Here is a 17,359-nt window from a genome sequence, read left to right as displayed (position 1 = left end):
AACGCCATCCAAAGTTAATTGATAAGATCAGTAAATAGATCTTTTGAAATCTTATAAGTTTTATTTGATACACTTTTTCCTAAAATGCTTAGTGTCCGAGATATTTAACCGTTTCCGAATATCCTCCCATCACCGTGTGTCTGTGTGTGTGCGTGCGTGCGTACGTGCGCGCGCGTGCGTGCGCGCCTGTGCGTGTGTACATATATATTTATGTATGTATATAACAGCGAGGTTCTTTTACGCGAATCAGCGAGTTGAAGCATAACAAGGTTATCCGATCTCAGTAATGGCTGAACCGATCAAGTTCTGAGTAGTCTCAATCGATAGCTTGGAGAAAATTGCATAAATGTTTTTATTTTTTCTCTCCGTGTCCTACGTGCGGAGACATCGCGACGCAAAGTCTAAATCTCGACGTTTTACATGTAAGAAATGTTATTGTCATTGTCATCGCCAAGCGAATCTTGTCCAGTACATCTTTTTGACACAGAGTGACCGGTGGCGCTCGCTAGTACACTAGCAGCCCGCATGCGATCATGTCATGCATCACGTGACCGCGATCATGATCGCCGCGACAAGTTTCCTAACCTGTATAACCTGAATCGTCAATATATAAAATTTCGGTTTGCGGGGCAGACGACACTTCTTTCTGCCAAATTCATTCGTGTAGTGCAAAACCACGTTGATTAAATGAACTTATAATAAATACGTGCATGTAATAATAAATACGTGCAGTTAAAAATATACACTTTGCATTATATAGAGTCAATATTATAAGTGACTCTTACAAGTGCTATGCATTAAATTTTCCAAGTGTTATAACACATGATTGACAAAGTGTACATGAATATAATAACGAAACAAAATTAGATCGAATACACATTATTAAATCTAATTTTGTCTTCCTAACTTTCTCCAATATAATTTTTTAACTCTACCGTTAATGTAAACGTATATTTTAAATGAATTGACGTTTGAAACAAATGTCAAACGATTGAATGAAGACATAGAAATGATTCTAATGCCTGTTGTATGTACGTGTAATTTGACAAGTTGAGTATTAGAGGTCGCCACGCTGGGTGTTCTCTCTGATTTTAGAAATTTGTGATTGAATTAATTAATAAGTATGGTAAGTCGGTGGGTCCCGATAGGGCACATCCCGATAGCACACAAACCACTCACAATGGCAGATGCCTAGAGATTTTCCGTAGGTTGAGTTAAATAAGTCAAGATGATTGGTTGGTGGGCTATCGTGATGTGCGCTATCGGAACCCTCCCGAATTAATTAAAATAATATGTGATATTAAATATGATCGTTCGTGTTACAAAATAAATTATCTCTTATAAGAGAGAATACCTTTCATAACACGTTCAGAAACATTATTAAATATCAATAACGCAGCGAGATTTACACACATGTTATTAATTTATAATTAACATTCACTTTGTAACACAGTGAGCATATTTAACCCTTAAACACACCGATCCTGTAAAATACGGAAACACATTTTTGGGTCTGGGAGACCCTTTTTCAACTTTGAGAAGCTATAATTTTGATTGCAATCAATATTTTTCTACGATTTTTTTTTAAAACAAAAGTTTAAAATCTCAAGAGTGTGACTGCATAATCGGCATTGCCGACAAATAATTTATTGTGAAGTTATAAAAGCAAAACCATTAAGCAAAAATGAGAAATTGGTCAAAATTCCACTTTTCCTTCAAAAAATCATATCTTCGCAACAACAAACGTTTAAGGACTTTCAAATACGGCGTTTTAAAGCCAAAATCACACTTTCAAAATAAAATTTGGCAAAATCATTTCTTTTAAAAAATTTAATTATGTAACATGGAAAATATGAGATATTTTTAGGCATCTAAAAATCCACTTAAAAAAAAAAATCATATCTTTGCAACAAAAAACTTTAAAGAACTTTACAATAGGGCGTTTTAAAGCTACAAATTCATACTTAAAAAAAAATGATATTATTGTCATTTCTATTAAAAAATGTACTTATGTAACAATGCGAACATGAGGAATTTTTGATTAAATCGTGTCTAAAATTGAAAATTGATGTGTCATATATTTCGGAAAAACTCTTTTTTCTACAACATTTTATAGTATTCCAACTTTAGACAGAGTATATGCGAGTAACATCTGCAAATCGACCTGTTCAAACGTATTTTGTCCAATTTTTTTATGTAAAATACTCACAAAGAAAGTTTCACTTACACACTATATGGGTCGCATTGACCCTAACTAAACTTTGTTGCCGTGCCGTTCGAATTCTAGTTGACCAAAAAAGTTGATCAACTATATCAATTAAAAGAAAAGATTTCAAACCTTTTTTACGTCTTGGTCCAAACTTCCTATCTCATTCCGTCTTCACATAGCAAACGTTCAAAACTTCATATGGGGTCTTTCAGATCCACTTACGTGTTTAAGGGTTAATATCATGTATTATTTTAACTAGTTCAGTTGTAACGGTACGCGGTTTCAGTGCAACGGTGTGGGAATTTCGGGATCGATCCGGATAAGACTCGTCGGTTGGTCAGGTGTTTGAATTGATCATACCCAGCGTTTCAAGAAAAAGAAAATGATTTATTCATTTAATGGATGGCCGTCGTTGACAAAATAATAATGCATAAAATAAGAAGAGATCAATATGTTAACAGAAAGAACTCGATACACCAGCAGAAAAGAGGGCATAAAGCGCTGTGCGCATATACGAGAGAGAGAGAAAGAGAGAGAGAGAGAAAGAAAGAGAATGAATAAATGAATAAGTATTTATTTTGTCCTAAGGCAAGCCCTCTAAAGACACTCAGAAGTACAGTGGAACGTAGAGAATAACAATATCACTTACAAACAAAGTTGCAGGAGAACAGTAAGCAACAAAAGAAAAAAAAAGAAGAAAATAAACTATAATGTAGGGCCAACAAGGAGATCGCCGATCAGTACATAATTTTAGTAATGTTGACTGTAAATTGTGAAGACATGTGTTAACATGTCTGTGCAGGGTCGAGATGCGTAACCGTGCGTCCAGCGCGCCCTTCCATCGGGGCACGAGCCAATAAGGCGAAAAGGCGACGAAACGCATGGTATAAATACAGGCATCCGATAGCCTGCGGGGCGTCTTCTCTTCTACAATCTCGCTAAGTTAAGCATTGTTGTGACACTCTTTTCTGTACATTGATCCATAATACATTATTTCCTACAATAATAAACAAAACAAAAAGAAATAAAATAACATAATAGTAATAATAATATTAGCGTTGAGTAACGTTGATGAACGCTATGTGCAAACCGAGGGAGGAGGCATCGCAGCATGGCCGCGGCTCATCAAATAGCCGAAGAGCAAGCGCTTAAAGGCGCTAGTTGAGGCGGCCTCCCTGACGACAGGAGAGAGATTATTCCATAGGGAGCACGTAGTCGAATGAAAGGAACGTTGGTAAGTGGAGGTGCGACAGAAAGGGACTGCGAGATCAAGGGAAGAGGAAGGGGAGAAGCGCAGGTGTGAGAGAGAACGGTGCTGAGGACGGAAGTTTTCAGAGAGATAGGGGGGAGACAAATGGAGGATGATAGAAAATAGGAGGCAACATGTGAGGTACTGCCTCCTGTCGTCAGAGCTGAGCCACCCTAGCCTCTTGTAGTACCCCGAAATGTGCTCATTCTTGTGAAGATTGTAAATGAATAGCACGCACGAGTTCATTAGGCGTCTTAGCTTTAATTTTTGTTGCCCCGTCAAATCAGTAAAGAGGGCCGCACAGTAATCAAAGACGGGGAAGATGAAAGCCGTGACGAGCTGAGTACGGAGGCGCAAGAAGAGGCAGAAAGCCTTTAGCCGCCAAAGAATTTTGTTGACGCGGCTTAAAGTGCCACGTACTCCGATCAACTGAGAGAACTGGATAGGCAGATGCCGAGGTTTGTGACCTTGTCGGTTAATTCTATTAATGCACCGTTAAGGTGTAGTTGGTTGCAAAAGGAGGGAATGCTGTTAATGAATTTAGAAGATCCCAGGAGCATGGATTTAGTTTTGCGAGCGTTAAGGATGAGGGAGTTGTTCTGAGCCCAGGACTCGATTGCGGCAATGTCCGCTCTGACCTTGGCGAGAGCGGCGTCGATATCAGCAGGTGGAAAGTGAATTTAAATTTGCAGGTCATCCGCGTACAAGATGTGGCTGCAATGACTTAGAACGGAACTGAAATCATTGATGAAAAGTGAAAAAAACAGGAAGCCGAGAACCGAGCCCTGGGGGACCCCGGCAACAACAGGCATCCAAGTCGAAAAGGAGTCGTCCGGGCCACGCACGCGCTGGTAATGCCCCGTGAGATAGGACTGCACTCATTGGCAGGCGGAGAAAGACAGGCGGAAAGAGCGCAGCTTACGAAGAAGAAGATCGTGGGAGACCGTATCAAAGGCCTTGGTAAAGTCAAACAAGACGAGCATGACCAGTCAAACATGACCATCCTTTTATCGTTGGCCAGTCTCACATCGTCTAGTAGCTTCAGGAGAGCCGTCTGTGTGCTGTGCCCCCTTCGGAAGCCGGTTTGGAGAGGATCGAGGAGGTTGTAGATCAGAAGAGTAGGTGAGAAGAGAGTTGTTCAAAGGCAACACGCTCGAGGACTTTAGACAGGAAGCAAAACAAGGATATAGGGCGGAAATGGGAAGGTTCGGAGGCATGCTTGGATTTAGGAAGTGGGATAACATGAGAGAGTTTCCAGGAGGAGGGAAAGAAAGAAGTGGTGAAGGACCGATTGAAAATATCGAGGATGAGAGAACAAATAAACGAAAGACACATTAAGATGAAGCGACGGTTGATGTCAGGTCCAGAAGAGTTGGAGGTGCTGCGGCGAAGAGCACGCAGCAAAGCATCGGGTGTAATATGACGAAAATAAAAGGTGGAAGGATCGGCTAAGATCAAGAAAGAAACAGAAAGGCAGGGGAGAGGAGAAAGAGAAAGTGGAGTGGGTCGAGAGGAGAGATATAAAAAGAGCCGGGCGGAAGGATAGGAGGATCGGACGAGGCGAGGTGAGCTGAGGAGAAGAAGGTGTTCAGGATTTCTAGGGAGAAATTTAGATACGGACACGAGGTCCCAGCGCTAGCAAGGCCCAGAGAGCGCAGGTCAGACCACAGTCGAGCGGCGCTAGAGAGTCGAGCCAAGCCTTTTGGTAAGATAGATGTTTTTGGCGGACTTTATAGCGGACTTGGCTTGGCTGCGCAGCACGCGGAAAGTCTCCCCCCTCGAGGGAGAGGGAAGGCGGAAAAAAACTCTTCTAGCTACGTCCCGCCTTCGCAAGAGATCTCGGATGTTGTTATTTATCCAAGGAGCGGGGGGCAAGGATAGAAGCGCCGATGTCGTCGCGCACGTAAACGCCAATTCCCACTCCTCCCCTCCCCTCGCAATCGCGGCGAATGATGCGATAGCCGGGAAAAAAGACGAAGTTATCGGGAACATGAGGCTTAAGCCAAGTCTCCGACATAGCGACAACGTCTCCCGGTGGAAAAAATCCGCCAATTCAGAGAAATGAAGAAGGAGCGACTGGAAGTTCATGTAGCAGAGACGCAGGTACTCCGAAGGCAGACAGGCGACCTGGGCAGACCGTCAGTCCTTTCTGGACCGCAGGACCTTAGCCGAGGGAGCCGCGTCCAAGTTGGTGCTAGGAAAGGCACCCCGTGGGAGGAGACCGAGTGGAGCCGACGGCGCAGGAGTCGATCGCGGAGCTAAGGAAGGCCGCGAAGGACCAGCAACGTTCGCAGGTGCAGAGGAGGAACGTGCAACTGATTACTTTGTTGTAAATTTAATAAGTATATGTTATTTTCTAATTTATTACAACATATTATAATATTTAACTTTCTAGCTGTAGAAAAAAACAAACATATATGTGTGTGTGCGTGTGTGTATGTGTGTGTGTGTATATATATATATTGTGACGTGGCAGTTTTAGCTGCCTCGCCACTCCGTCTTCCGCCTAGGCGTCGCGCCAGGAGGCGCGTATGACCGGGTCGGGCACTCTGCGAGAGAACGAAATCTCCGGCGGGACTGCGTTGCGTATTATTTTATTTACTCATTCGTGGCTTATTACATGTAACCGCGGGCACCTCGACAAACGCCGCCGAAGGACCAACAGCGGCGAGAGAGACGGACAGCGACAGGGAAAGGAGAGGGCGATCGTCCAGGGCCGGCGCACCGGAAAACGCCGACGGAGAGGAGGACGAGACAAGACGTGGCGACAGATAAGCGCCACGCAAAGGAGGCTCGCGAGTGGCACAGCTGATGGACAGGCTGGGGCGGACGAACGGCCAGGACGAGGGCCGTCGAAGGCCGGCTGTCCATCGAGGAGGGTAGCGGCGAAGAGTCGTCGCTGGGAAAATTCTGCTGCTGCAGTCGTCCGCGAGGACGACGAGAGTGACGAGGATGTCGGATGCCGACGGGGACCGCACGACACCTGCGGAGACCCGACACTGCGCTGCCGTGACGTCACAGCTAGATAAGGGCGGCCGCTCCGCTAGGCGCTAGCGCACCCTGTGGGAGGGGTAGCGCTCATCGATCGCGCATCGAGCGCGATCCTCTCGGCTTTTGCGTGCGACCCGGCGATCCCTGTGGTGCGAAGCGTGAGCGAGCGTGCGAGATATCGGCTGGAGATATCGGGAGCGGCTATCGTCGAGTATGCCAGGCCCGGACAAGCCCCGCAGATCGAGGAGCGGAGGAAGAACCGTGCTGAAGTCGAGGTGACCCGTCTAACCGCTGTGTAAAGCCACGAACTGTCGGTGTCGACCGGCTCGCGTTTTGAGGTAGAGCCATTAGGTTAGTGTGCGAGTGCGTCCGCCGCGTGGCGATTGAACGCACCTTGCTTCTTGGTGTTTGGCTGGCTCTTCACCTCAAGCCCGAGACCTCGTCGAGGCACCCAGCTGTCGGCTGCCGCGTGTGTTTGAGCCGTCCCGCCATAGAAGCTCGCGAACGACCGGCTTCCCGGGAAGTCGCAAAGCCCTCGCGCACGTGCGTGAGTCGTGTTACGGCCGTGATCATACGGCCGCCCGAGATATCGGTGACTTGGTGTATCGCGCGTGTTCTATTAATTTTGTAGTGCGGTTCCGGCGACTGCGTTGTCATCGGCGCGAATCTTTTACTGTACGCACTTTTGTCTCAGAATTACGTGGCTCGCCTTAGCGGAGGTTCTGCGTTCGCGTTCTTGCCGCGCCGGTCAGAGCGCGCGTGATTGGCTGCCGCGCTTCGCGCGGGACCAGTCGTCGTGATCGGCGCGTGTAGCGTAATTATGGTCTGAGTTGAAATAATTCCCGCGTCCGGCTTATTAATTTCTTTTTGTCAACGCCTTATCTTTGTCTTTCTTTCTTACATTAACCGCTATTCTTTTTTGTTCTTATTTTATTGTATGTCGTCTCTATTATGCACTGCAATATATGTGTTCTCTATCTGTTATATCGGCCTGACTTTACTTAATTTCTCGCCTACCCGTCGTCTCCCGTAAGAGAGCCGCTTCGTCCCTGTCTCCGCTACCCCGCCCCTCTACCGGTTAGAGGAGCTAGCTGGCCGCGTGCGAGCGACGATTTCGCGTTTCGGCATGACGCATTCTCGCGTGTTGTGAATCCGTGTTTAGAGTGGAAAAGTGAACGCGGAGACGCGACCGGTATCATCGCGTCTGGCGCCCAATCTCGCGATTTGGTACGAGCGTTTGGTGTTTCTCGGTTCGTTCGTCGCTCCCGCGCGTGTTTCGCGAGCTATTCCGTGGTTTGATCGCGTATTTCGCCGTTGCTCTCCGGCGTCAGGAGAAGTACGTGACAATATATATATATATATATACATATATATATATATATATATATATATATATATATATATAAATGTATATATATATATTTTTTTTTAAATAGGTATCCCTTTTTTATAAATGTATTATTGAATAAGGCTTACTTATACATTTATTGTTATAGCCATTGCCATTTGTTTATTATGTATGTGGCTTGCAACAGAAAATAATGATTTTCAATGACGCAAACTTTTCATAAGCTGAAATTGCACTAAAATAGCCAGAATTTCTTAAAGTTAAAATATTAATTACAGACAAAATTAAAAATAATTGTGATGTTTTATAGTAACATAAATCTTAAAAAATTTCGTATTTGTAATAATCATTTTAATAATCATTTAACAGTGAATTGGAAAATATGTTTAATTTTTTGTTATTTTCAGTTTATTTTTAATTCGGGCCTTATTAAAAACACAAAAATTTAATAAGACCAAATAAAAAGTTTAAAAAAATTTATTTTTTGTATATTTAAAAATATTTTATATAGATGATAATTTTATTTTGGCAAGTGGTTGAAATAAACAATTTATTCTCATTTAGGTCATTTCAATATCTTTGTAAATTATATTTATAAATAAGTTAGGTAGGCCTTATTTTTACCTTTTTTTTGAAAAGGTAATTTTGTACTGATCACCTATACTTCTAAGTCACTATCTGAAGGTTTTTCAGGTCGCTGATTATGATTCCAATGTCAAAAATTCAAAATTCAAAATAGCGAATACAATATGCAGTCAAAATTATCAAAATCGACTAGATTTACTTAAAACTTGTTATTTATAGTAAAGGTTTTTGCAGTCTCCCATTACGAATTCAATGTCAGTTTCAAAATGGTGGTTCTAATGTGACAAGCAAAATTATCAAAATCAACTGAATTCGCTTGAAACATGTTATTCAGGTGTTTTCGAAGTCACTGATTACAAATCCGATGTCAAAAATACAAAATTCAAAATGCCAGATATAATATGGCGGACCAATATGCCAAACGTAATTTTCAAAATTACAGAAAATTCGGTTGATTTTGAAAATTCCGTCCGCCATCTTGGATTCGTGCTCAATAATTTTTTCTAGATAAATTTATAAACATTTACAAAATTCCCCCAAACTGCGTGCCCCAATTTTGCTGGATTTAAAATATAGCTTCCAAGGGGAATCCAAATGTAATATCACGAAATTAAATTGCTATTCTATTTAATTATTTATTTGATGTTCGTACGCATCTCTACTATCCTTCCCCCCCTTCTATAATCCCAAAAAACTGTAAAGAAATTGCAAAAAATATTACCTTGACCAGGGTTTGAACAACCTGGATTCCCCAACTATCCGAGAAGGATGTCTTAGCCAGTTCAATCACCGAGACACTGAGTAATATTTATTGTAGTAACCAATAATGTTACATGAGCGTCATTCGCAGCCGACGCGAGTATATAATACAGTATAAATCATAATAAGAAGTGTTAGTTTGGGTAAATCTGAGATATAAATGTAAAACTGACATTTTCTAGTCTCAATAAATTAAACAAAATCATTAAGGCTTAGAAAGATGTTCTTCGGAACAAAATTAAGAAAAATGTATATAAAATTAGTTGCAAAGACTGTGATGTATTTTATGTAGGACAAACAGGTAAAACATTAAAAACTAAAGTAATAGTGTAACGACCGCACTTCATGCACGGACGGTGATCGGCACGGGAACGAGGGCGCGAAGAGTCGCCAAAGGAATTAGACTTCACTTTGGTGTTTACAAAAAAAAGAGTATTTATTAAATGTAAAAATTATCGTAATAAAATGAACACAAGTATAATAGTGCGGAATAGCGTCGGCAACGTGATTGCGATAACGTAGAAAATGAAACCGGACGGTAATTAGCGCGGATCTTACACTCGCAATTCGTAGCGCGCGGACAGACGTGATAAGTATATTCGCGGACAAAATACAGAAATCTATTTACAAATCTATTTAGTCTCGGTGTCACGAGACGCGTTTCTCGGAACGGCGTCGAGATCTGTTCTCGGAACTCGGGCGGCCTTGTTATTGTTGGCCGTAAAAAATGCGTTGCAAGGCGCGGCGCGTGGTGCGATACGACGGGGCGTGACGCGGGGGGTACACGGATCCGTGCGTTTGTACTTGGTTTTTGCGTGGCCCGTCGCGAAGTGATTAATACCGCTTATTGCAATCGCCGATTAGCACTACCCCACGCCAAGTGCGCTTGGTGGAAGCACGAAGCACCGTACCCCCTTACGCGTGGTAGCGCCGGACTCGGAATGCTGGAAGGATCGCTCTGCTTCAAGTAGCTTGACAGGGCTCAAGTTTGCTTGAGCCCTTTGCGGTGAGTGAGGAAGCGGATTCGGAACGGTATCGGGATCGGTCGAGGGTCAAGTGTCTTGACAGAGACCAAAACGTTCAATCTCTTTCTCAACCTGGGTGACTACATACGGCGAACCGCCCAGAAGCGGACAAGGTGGTCTTCGGTCGGTAAGTGCCGCCTTATATACTCGAGTATCAAGGTGAGGGGATGTGTGGCGTGTTTCGGCGGAACGGTCCGGAGGCAGCATCCCCGCTACTCGATTTCGGTTCTTTCGATTCGGGTCTCGCGCACGTAGCGTGGCTGCAGAACGGCGACAGAACAAAAGCGCGTGCGCACGGAGATGGGAAGCGCGTGGAAGCGCTCGCTCGGTTTCTGGTTATATTATTAGGCGCTATGCGCCGATAATTGCTGTCCGGCGGTTGTTCGGCCGGACGGCTCGGGCGGTTAGGCGGTCCGGGGGGCGTCGGGAGATGGTTCGTTACATAGTACATCGCAATGACATCCACAAAAATAATGACAATCACTCCGTTGTAACGGAACACAGTGTACATCACAATCATAATTTTGACTGCAATAACGTGGATGTTTTATATAGCAAACCGTTCTTGGTTAAACGACGAATCTCCGAAATGTTACATATCCAGATGCAAAAAAATAGTATAAGTTTACAATCTGATACTGAATTTTTACATCATGCATGTACTTCGATCTTAAATAATCTTACAATGAACATAAAATGACTAAATAATAATACGTTTTTAGTTTTGTTAATATCCTCTATACTGTCTATTGATTATTATTTATTTTCATTGATTCAATAATAATGTTTTAGTTGTGTTAATATTTTCTTTACTGTCTATTGATTGTTATTTATTCAATAAACCATAGTATTAAGCGGTTTTTATAATAGTGTTGCAGAGATAATTATTGCAAACATTTTTAAAAAAATGTGTTATTTTAAAGAAAATTTTGCACTGCCTTCATAATTTATGTCAAATTAAATACTCTATGGCAAATTTGATGAGTTGTCTCGGTGTTTCACTGTTATATTACATCATTTCTCGTAAAATTATATATTCTTTTTCTTACATTTTTAGTGTTATTTGTTGACAATGGAATATTAAACCAGGATATCACAATAACGAGTCGACACCATGGAGTCACAGTAAATAACTCCGCTATGGAATTTTAATAGATATCAAATTTTTGTTTCACTTACCGAAGATGGCCCAAAATGGGATCAAAATGTCTAAAATAAAGTCTGCATAATTTATTGGAAATTTTCGAGAATAACACTTCACGGATTAAATAAATATCTATCTATTAATCATTTAGAGGATACAATTCATATGGTTTAAAAAAAGCATTGTTCATTGAAATTATGTACTTTTTAAATACAAAATCTGCAAGATAATGTATAAAATGATAGTCTCATATGCCTTAGCGAGAAATGTGTCATCTCTCGTCACAATCTTTCTATATTCTGTATATAAAGTATCACTTTCAGAAGCAACACAATTTGTTGCATGTTTAACTGTCATATGTATAATTTGTATTACGTAAAACATTATATGTCATTTATTAGTGTTAATAATAGAACTATGATATATTTTCGGATAACTGATAAAAAATTTTACTACATCGGTTTGGTACAAGCAAAATAAACATTCTGAATGCTACGTTCAATTCCAAAACTCACTGCCCTCTAATTTGACGTCCACTGTTGTATTTCTTTTTACCTATTTTACAAGGAGAGTCTGCGATAAATGGGTCACCAATTTTAATAAAATTTTATGGGTGTGTAATATTCACTCATACCTTTACTGTAGTAAAACCATTTGTTGCGAAAATTAGACATTCTCAAGAAAAATGACAATTAAATAAATATTTCCAGCATCTATAGTACTGCTACAGAAAGACAGTTGTCGAGTTAACGACGTAGCGTGGGACGTTAGGACGTCGACTAGTACGCGTGGAGTCCCAGGTTCGATTTCCACAGATGAGACTTTTTTCATTTAAATGTTGTATTTTTAAATTATATATAATTTTTAAACCGTTTTTAATTATTTAATATAAAATATATATTTTTTTTTAAATCACACACAAAGAACTTAAAACGTAAAACAGTACTGTTATCGACTTCGTTTCGTTCCTAAGTAGGGGGCAAGAGGTAGAAACCTCTTTGCGTGGAAAATCGCTTTCGTTGCTAAGAAATACATTTTACATTGTCAATTGTATTTGTTAATAACCTTTTAAGAAATAATAACGACGGCTAAAAACCTGCTGAAAGTCACTCATTATCAGGGTCATGATCTTGACAACATATGTCAATATCATGATCATTGGAGATGGTTTTCTAAACTTTATTTTTACTTGGCGTGTTCAGTGCGTACAAATACACTCGATGCCAAAATTAAGGGATCACCTATTCTGACTCCAAAAAACAGATTCCGAAAAATTCGAGAGAATCTAACTTTGTCAAAAATAATCGTAAAAAAATTGAAAAAAAAGCATTTTAAAGTTTGAAATCTTTAGTTTTGAGGTTGATAAATTATTAACGATACAGATTGCTTACGAAGTTACGCGGATTTAAATGGGGATGTGTCAAATCGGCGGCCATCGGCGGCAATCGCGCGAGCATGCCGTTGGCGGCAATGGGGGGGGGGAGGAGGCAAGTGCCGTGCCGCTGGACCATCAGGAGATTGGATGTCGATCTCCTAATTGCCGTGGCCGAGTCCGCGGCTTGGACAGGCGTTCTGTCTAGGCCGATGGCCGACGTGGATGAGGGAGCGGCGCAGCTGCGGAGCATCCTGACGGACATCTGTGACGCAGCGATGCCCCGCATTTGGAGCCCCCCCCCCCCCGCAAGAAGGGGATGCACTGGTGGACAACCGAGATAGCACAACTTAGGCGCGAGTGCAATCGGGTGCAGGTCTTCCAAGTCCGAGACGGTAGTCAGGCGGCAGTCGAGTAGTGGGGATGAAAGCCACGGCACACGGCGTGAAACGATTAATCGAGACATGGGACGAAACGCCGAGCGCGAACGCCGTGTGCCAGGGCTTTCATCCCCACCACTCGACTGCCGCCTGACTACCGTCTCGAACTTGGAACCCTTGATTGTGTGTCTCACCGGTGCACTCACTATGCGCGTAAGCGCAACAAGGACGGAGAAGTGTTGGCCTCGCTGAGGGATCGGTAGCGAGATGCCAAACAGTCCCTGCAGCGGGCCATTGGTGACGCTAAGGCCAGGGCCTGGGAGGAGCTGGTCGAGACGGTTGACCGTGATCTGTGAGGGCGCCCATATCATATTGTTCGTAATAAATTCAGGGCGGCGGGCGACCCCCTAACGGAGAGTCTCGACCAGCAGTTCCTCGAGAACGTGGTCACCACCCTGTTTCTTCCGGGGGCGAGGAAGGTGGCCCATCTCGGCGTGCTCCCTCCGCCGGTATCTGACCGGTGGGGGAACTCGTGCTGGGTCTCGACTGACGAGGTGTTGGCGATAGCCAAACGGCTTCGGGCAAAGAACACAGCCCCGGAGCCGTATAGCATCCCCATAAAGGCCCTGGCCTTGGTGTCAGGTATTTTGGTAAATGGCCTCCGGCACTTGTTCGGGAAGTGCCTGGAGGCTGGGCGGTTTTCCACCGCCTGGAAAGAGGCGAGGTTGGTGCTCCTCCGTAAAAAGCCCGAGGGGTCGCCCTCGGGCTTACCGCCCCATTTGCCTGCTCGACAAAACGAGCAAGATGCTGGAACGTTCTGGCTGCTCGCCTCCAAGAGCACCTGTCCCACGAGGGCCCCACTATGGCCGACTGCCAGTTCTAATTCCGGGAGAGCCGGTCTACCGTCGACGCAATTCGGCGGGTCCGCGCCCTCTCGGATAAGGCTCTCGCGGGAAGGTAGTGTTGGCTGTGTCCCCCCATTCCCAACGCGTTTAACACTCTTCCGTAGGAGTGTATATGTAGGAGATAATCGGGGATTACCTCCGGGACAGGAGCATTTCCTATCCGGGGCGGTACGGGGTGACCCATAAACGGGGGATCCATCGTGGGGTCCTGCAGGGTTCGATCCTTGGACCACTCCTGTGGGACTTGGGTTACGACTGAGCGGCGGGTCCCGATAGCGCACATCCCGATAGTACACAAACCACTCAATGGCAGATACCTAGAGATTTTCCGTAGGTTGGGTTAGATAAGTCAAAATGATTGGTTGGTGGGCTATCGGAATGTGCGCTATCGGAACCCTTCCACGACTGAGTACCTGCTTCGAATAGGACGTGAACCCACCAGGATGTGCCACCACTGCAGTGCTCAGGTGGACTCGGCGGATCACACCCTGCTGGAGTGTCCAGCATGGAATGATGACCGTCGGGTCTTACTCCGGGCCCTGGCTATAAACAAGGCGGACTTCTCCCTGGAGAGCATGGTGAGTGCCATGCTCGAAGGGGAGGAGGCTCCCCAGCCGCGCTCTCCTTCTGCGAGTCTGTCATCTCGCAGAAGAAAAGTGCTGAGAAGAGGAGAGAGCTGGCCCCGAACGCCGCTCCCTCAAGAAAAAAAAGACCCGGGAGAAGAGCCCGGACATATGCCTGGGTCTCGTAATCCACCAAGTCACGGGCTGAAGGGAGGAACGGGCGAGTTGTGTCTGGCCCTTCAGTCCGAGACTACTGGGAGCTGCAGGAATCAGGCGCAGGGGCGCTCATATAAAGGTGGACCACCATGGGGTCTTAACCGGTAAGAGTCCGGCATAACCGCTTCTCTCTCCCCTGGGGGGGGGAAGGGTATCCATGAGAACTTCTCCACGTAAAAAAATGGGGATGTGTCACATCTCAAAATTTTTTACAAACTTTGCAAAGCTCCACAACGCAAAATAAACATTGCACGCAAATACAGTTTACATCCAAAAGCGTGGATCTTTACCTTTAATTTGCGTTTTTGTTGAGCGTTGTAGAATTTTTTTTCACTGAGTTAGGTAATACTGAAGCAAAAATAGTCTTTTTTGCTTCAATGTTGAATAATTCAGTGAATAAAAATCGTACAACGCTCAACAAAAACGCAAAATGAAGATAAAGATTCACGCTTTTGAATGCTGTAAACCGCATTTTTGCGGAATTTTTATTTCACGCTATGAAGCTTTGCAAAGTTCGTAAAAAAAATCCAACAAATGTCAAAATCTTATAAAAATTTTGCCAAGTTCTACAGACTAAAATAAAAATTGTCCACAAATACAGTTTACAGTATTTGAAAGCGTGAATCTTTACCTTTATTTTGCGTTTTTGTTGGATAAAAATAAAGATGCTGCAAAATTTATTACGAATTTTGCGAGTTTATTTGACGTAAATTAAAAATTGCACACAAATGCAGTTTACAGCGTTCAAAAGCGTAAATCTTTATCTTTAATTTGCGTACTTGCTGAGTGTTGTACGATTTTTTTCACTGATTTATTCAACATTGAAAAAAGGAACGATTTTTGCTTCAGTGCTGAATAACTCGTGAAAAATCGTACAAAGCTCAACAAAAACGCAAATTAAAGATAAAGATTCATGTTTTCAAATACTATAAACTATATTTTTGTGCGATTTTTATTTCATGCTGTAAAACTTGGCAAAATTTTTATAAGATTTTGACATTTGTCAGATTTTTTTTTACAAACTTTGCAAAACTCTACAACGTGAAATAAAAATTATGCAAAAATGCAGTTTACAGCATTTAAAAACGTGAATCTTTACCTTTAATTTGCGTTTTTGTTGAGCATTGTACAATTTTTATTCACTGAATTATTCAACATTAAAGCAAAAGAGGCCACTTCAGTGTTACCTAACTCAGTGAAAAAAAATCGTACAACACTAAACAAAAATGCAAATTAAAGATAAAGATCCACGCTTTCAAATGCTATAAATCACATTTGCGTGTAATTTTTATTTCGCGTCGTGGAGCTTTGCAAAGTTTGTAATAAATTTTAAGATTTGACACATCCCCATTTAAGCCACGTAACTTCGTAAACAATCTGTATCGTTTAATTATTGTAACAAAACGCCCCTCCACCTCACGCGCGCCGTTAATCCACTCCATCCACTCGAGCACCGGCGAGATGCACGTGCGCGCACCAAGCTAACCTCCCGTCGCGAGCACGCGGCAGCACGCGCGCCGTTCGTGGCGTTCCGTAACGTTCCCACTTCGAGCCCGCCGACCGAGCGCGCGGATTGGTCCGTCCAACCGCGCGTTCGGATATATATAAGCCGGCAATGGAAACACCGGAGCAGATCTTCCCGGTTCACCGAACCTGACAGGTCGAGAATCCTCGACTGCGATTCCGACTCCCAAGAGGACGAGAATACTCGCCTCATCCAGAACCCTCGACAAGAATCCTCGTCGTACCGATCGGCCGAGAATCCTCGGCTACTCCCGAAGCGTCCGAACACCCTCTCCGCAACCAATCACGGCGAGCACCCTCGCCGAGTCCCGTAGCCAAGCATCCTCGGCGAATCACGACACCAGCTGCGACGAGCATCCTCGTCGAGGCATTCCTGGCCAATCAGCTGACCTCTCCCTCAGGGAAGACTCACTTGTGTAACCTAGAGCATCGTCAGAGCATCCGCGCTCCGACGATATCCTCGCCTCATTTTGCACGAGGCGACTCGGGCGAGACACGAAACTGCCACCGTTGTTCCGACCCCGCGGTCCGCGCCTCCCTGATCACTCCGGACACCGTGTCCGCGCGTTCGCTTTAATCCTTACTATCGCGTCAATGCGTATTCCCCTTATTACAATTCCTGCTCACATTATTACTACTTGCGTCCCTACTACTATTATTATGATCACTGCTGTTTTTATTTTCACATTTTTTTTTATAATAAATACTCATCGGTCCGATACCCCGAACGGCGCTCTACCATTTTGTTTATTAGAATCAGCGTTTAGGGCCGCTCGGAGGCGGTTGATTCTCGCGACCACCGAGAACCAATCACGGTCTCGCTTAGGCTAAGTCCACTTGTTGTGAGGCATTCACGCCAATGAATCATTCGTTCACTTGAAATACTAAATAAAGATCTAGTCTTTTACCATCTAACTCCGAGTGCGATTATTTCTACCGAACCGGCCAATCCGGCGAGCTCATCCATGACCGTATCCTGATCCCCACCGAGCCGCACGAAAACCACTAGCGTTACATTATCAATCTCAAAACTAAAGATTTCAAGCTTCAAAATGCTTTTTTTTTAAATTTTTTTACAATCAATTTTGA

At 43.7% G+C, this 17,359-nt stretch overlaps 1 protein-coding gene across 5 annotated transcripts in view; it reads right to left on the bottom strand.

Moving 5' to 3' along the window:
* Window positions 1-17,359, bottom strand: part of LOC105198825 (ADP-ribosylation factor-like protein 13B) — a 162,254-nt gene that overhangs the window by 78,054 nt on the left and 66,841 nt on the right. The gene's annotated exons all lie outside the window — the stretch shown is intronic.

The sequence above is a fragment of the Solenopsis invicta genome, chromosome 5, assembly GCF_016802725.1.
Source record: "Solenopsis invicta isolate M01_SB chromosome 5, UNIL_Sinv_3.0, whole genome shotgun sequence".
Taxonomy (NCBI): Eukaryota; Metazoa; Arthropoda; class Insecta; order Hymenoptera; family Formicidae; genus Solenopsis; species Solenopsis invicta.
Note: the sequence above shows the minus strand (reverse complement) of the source record. Positions and strands in the feature narration are given on the sequence as shown.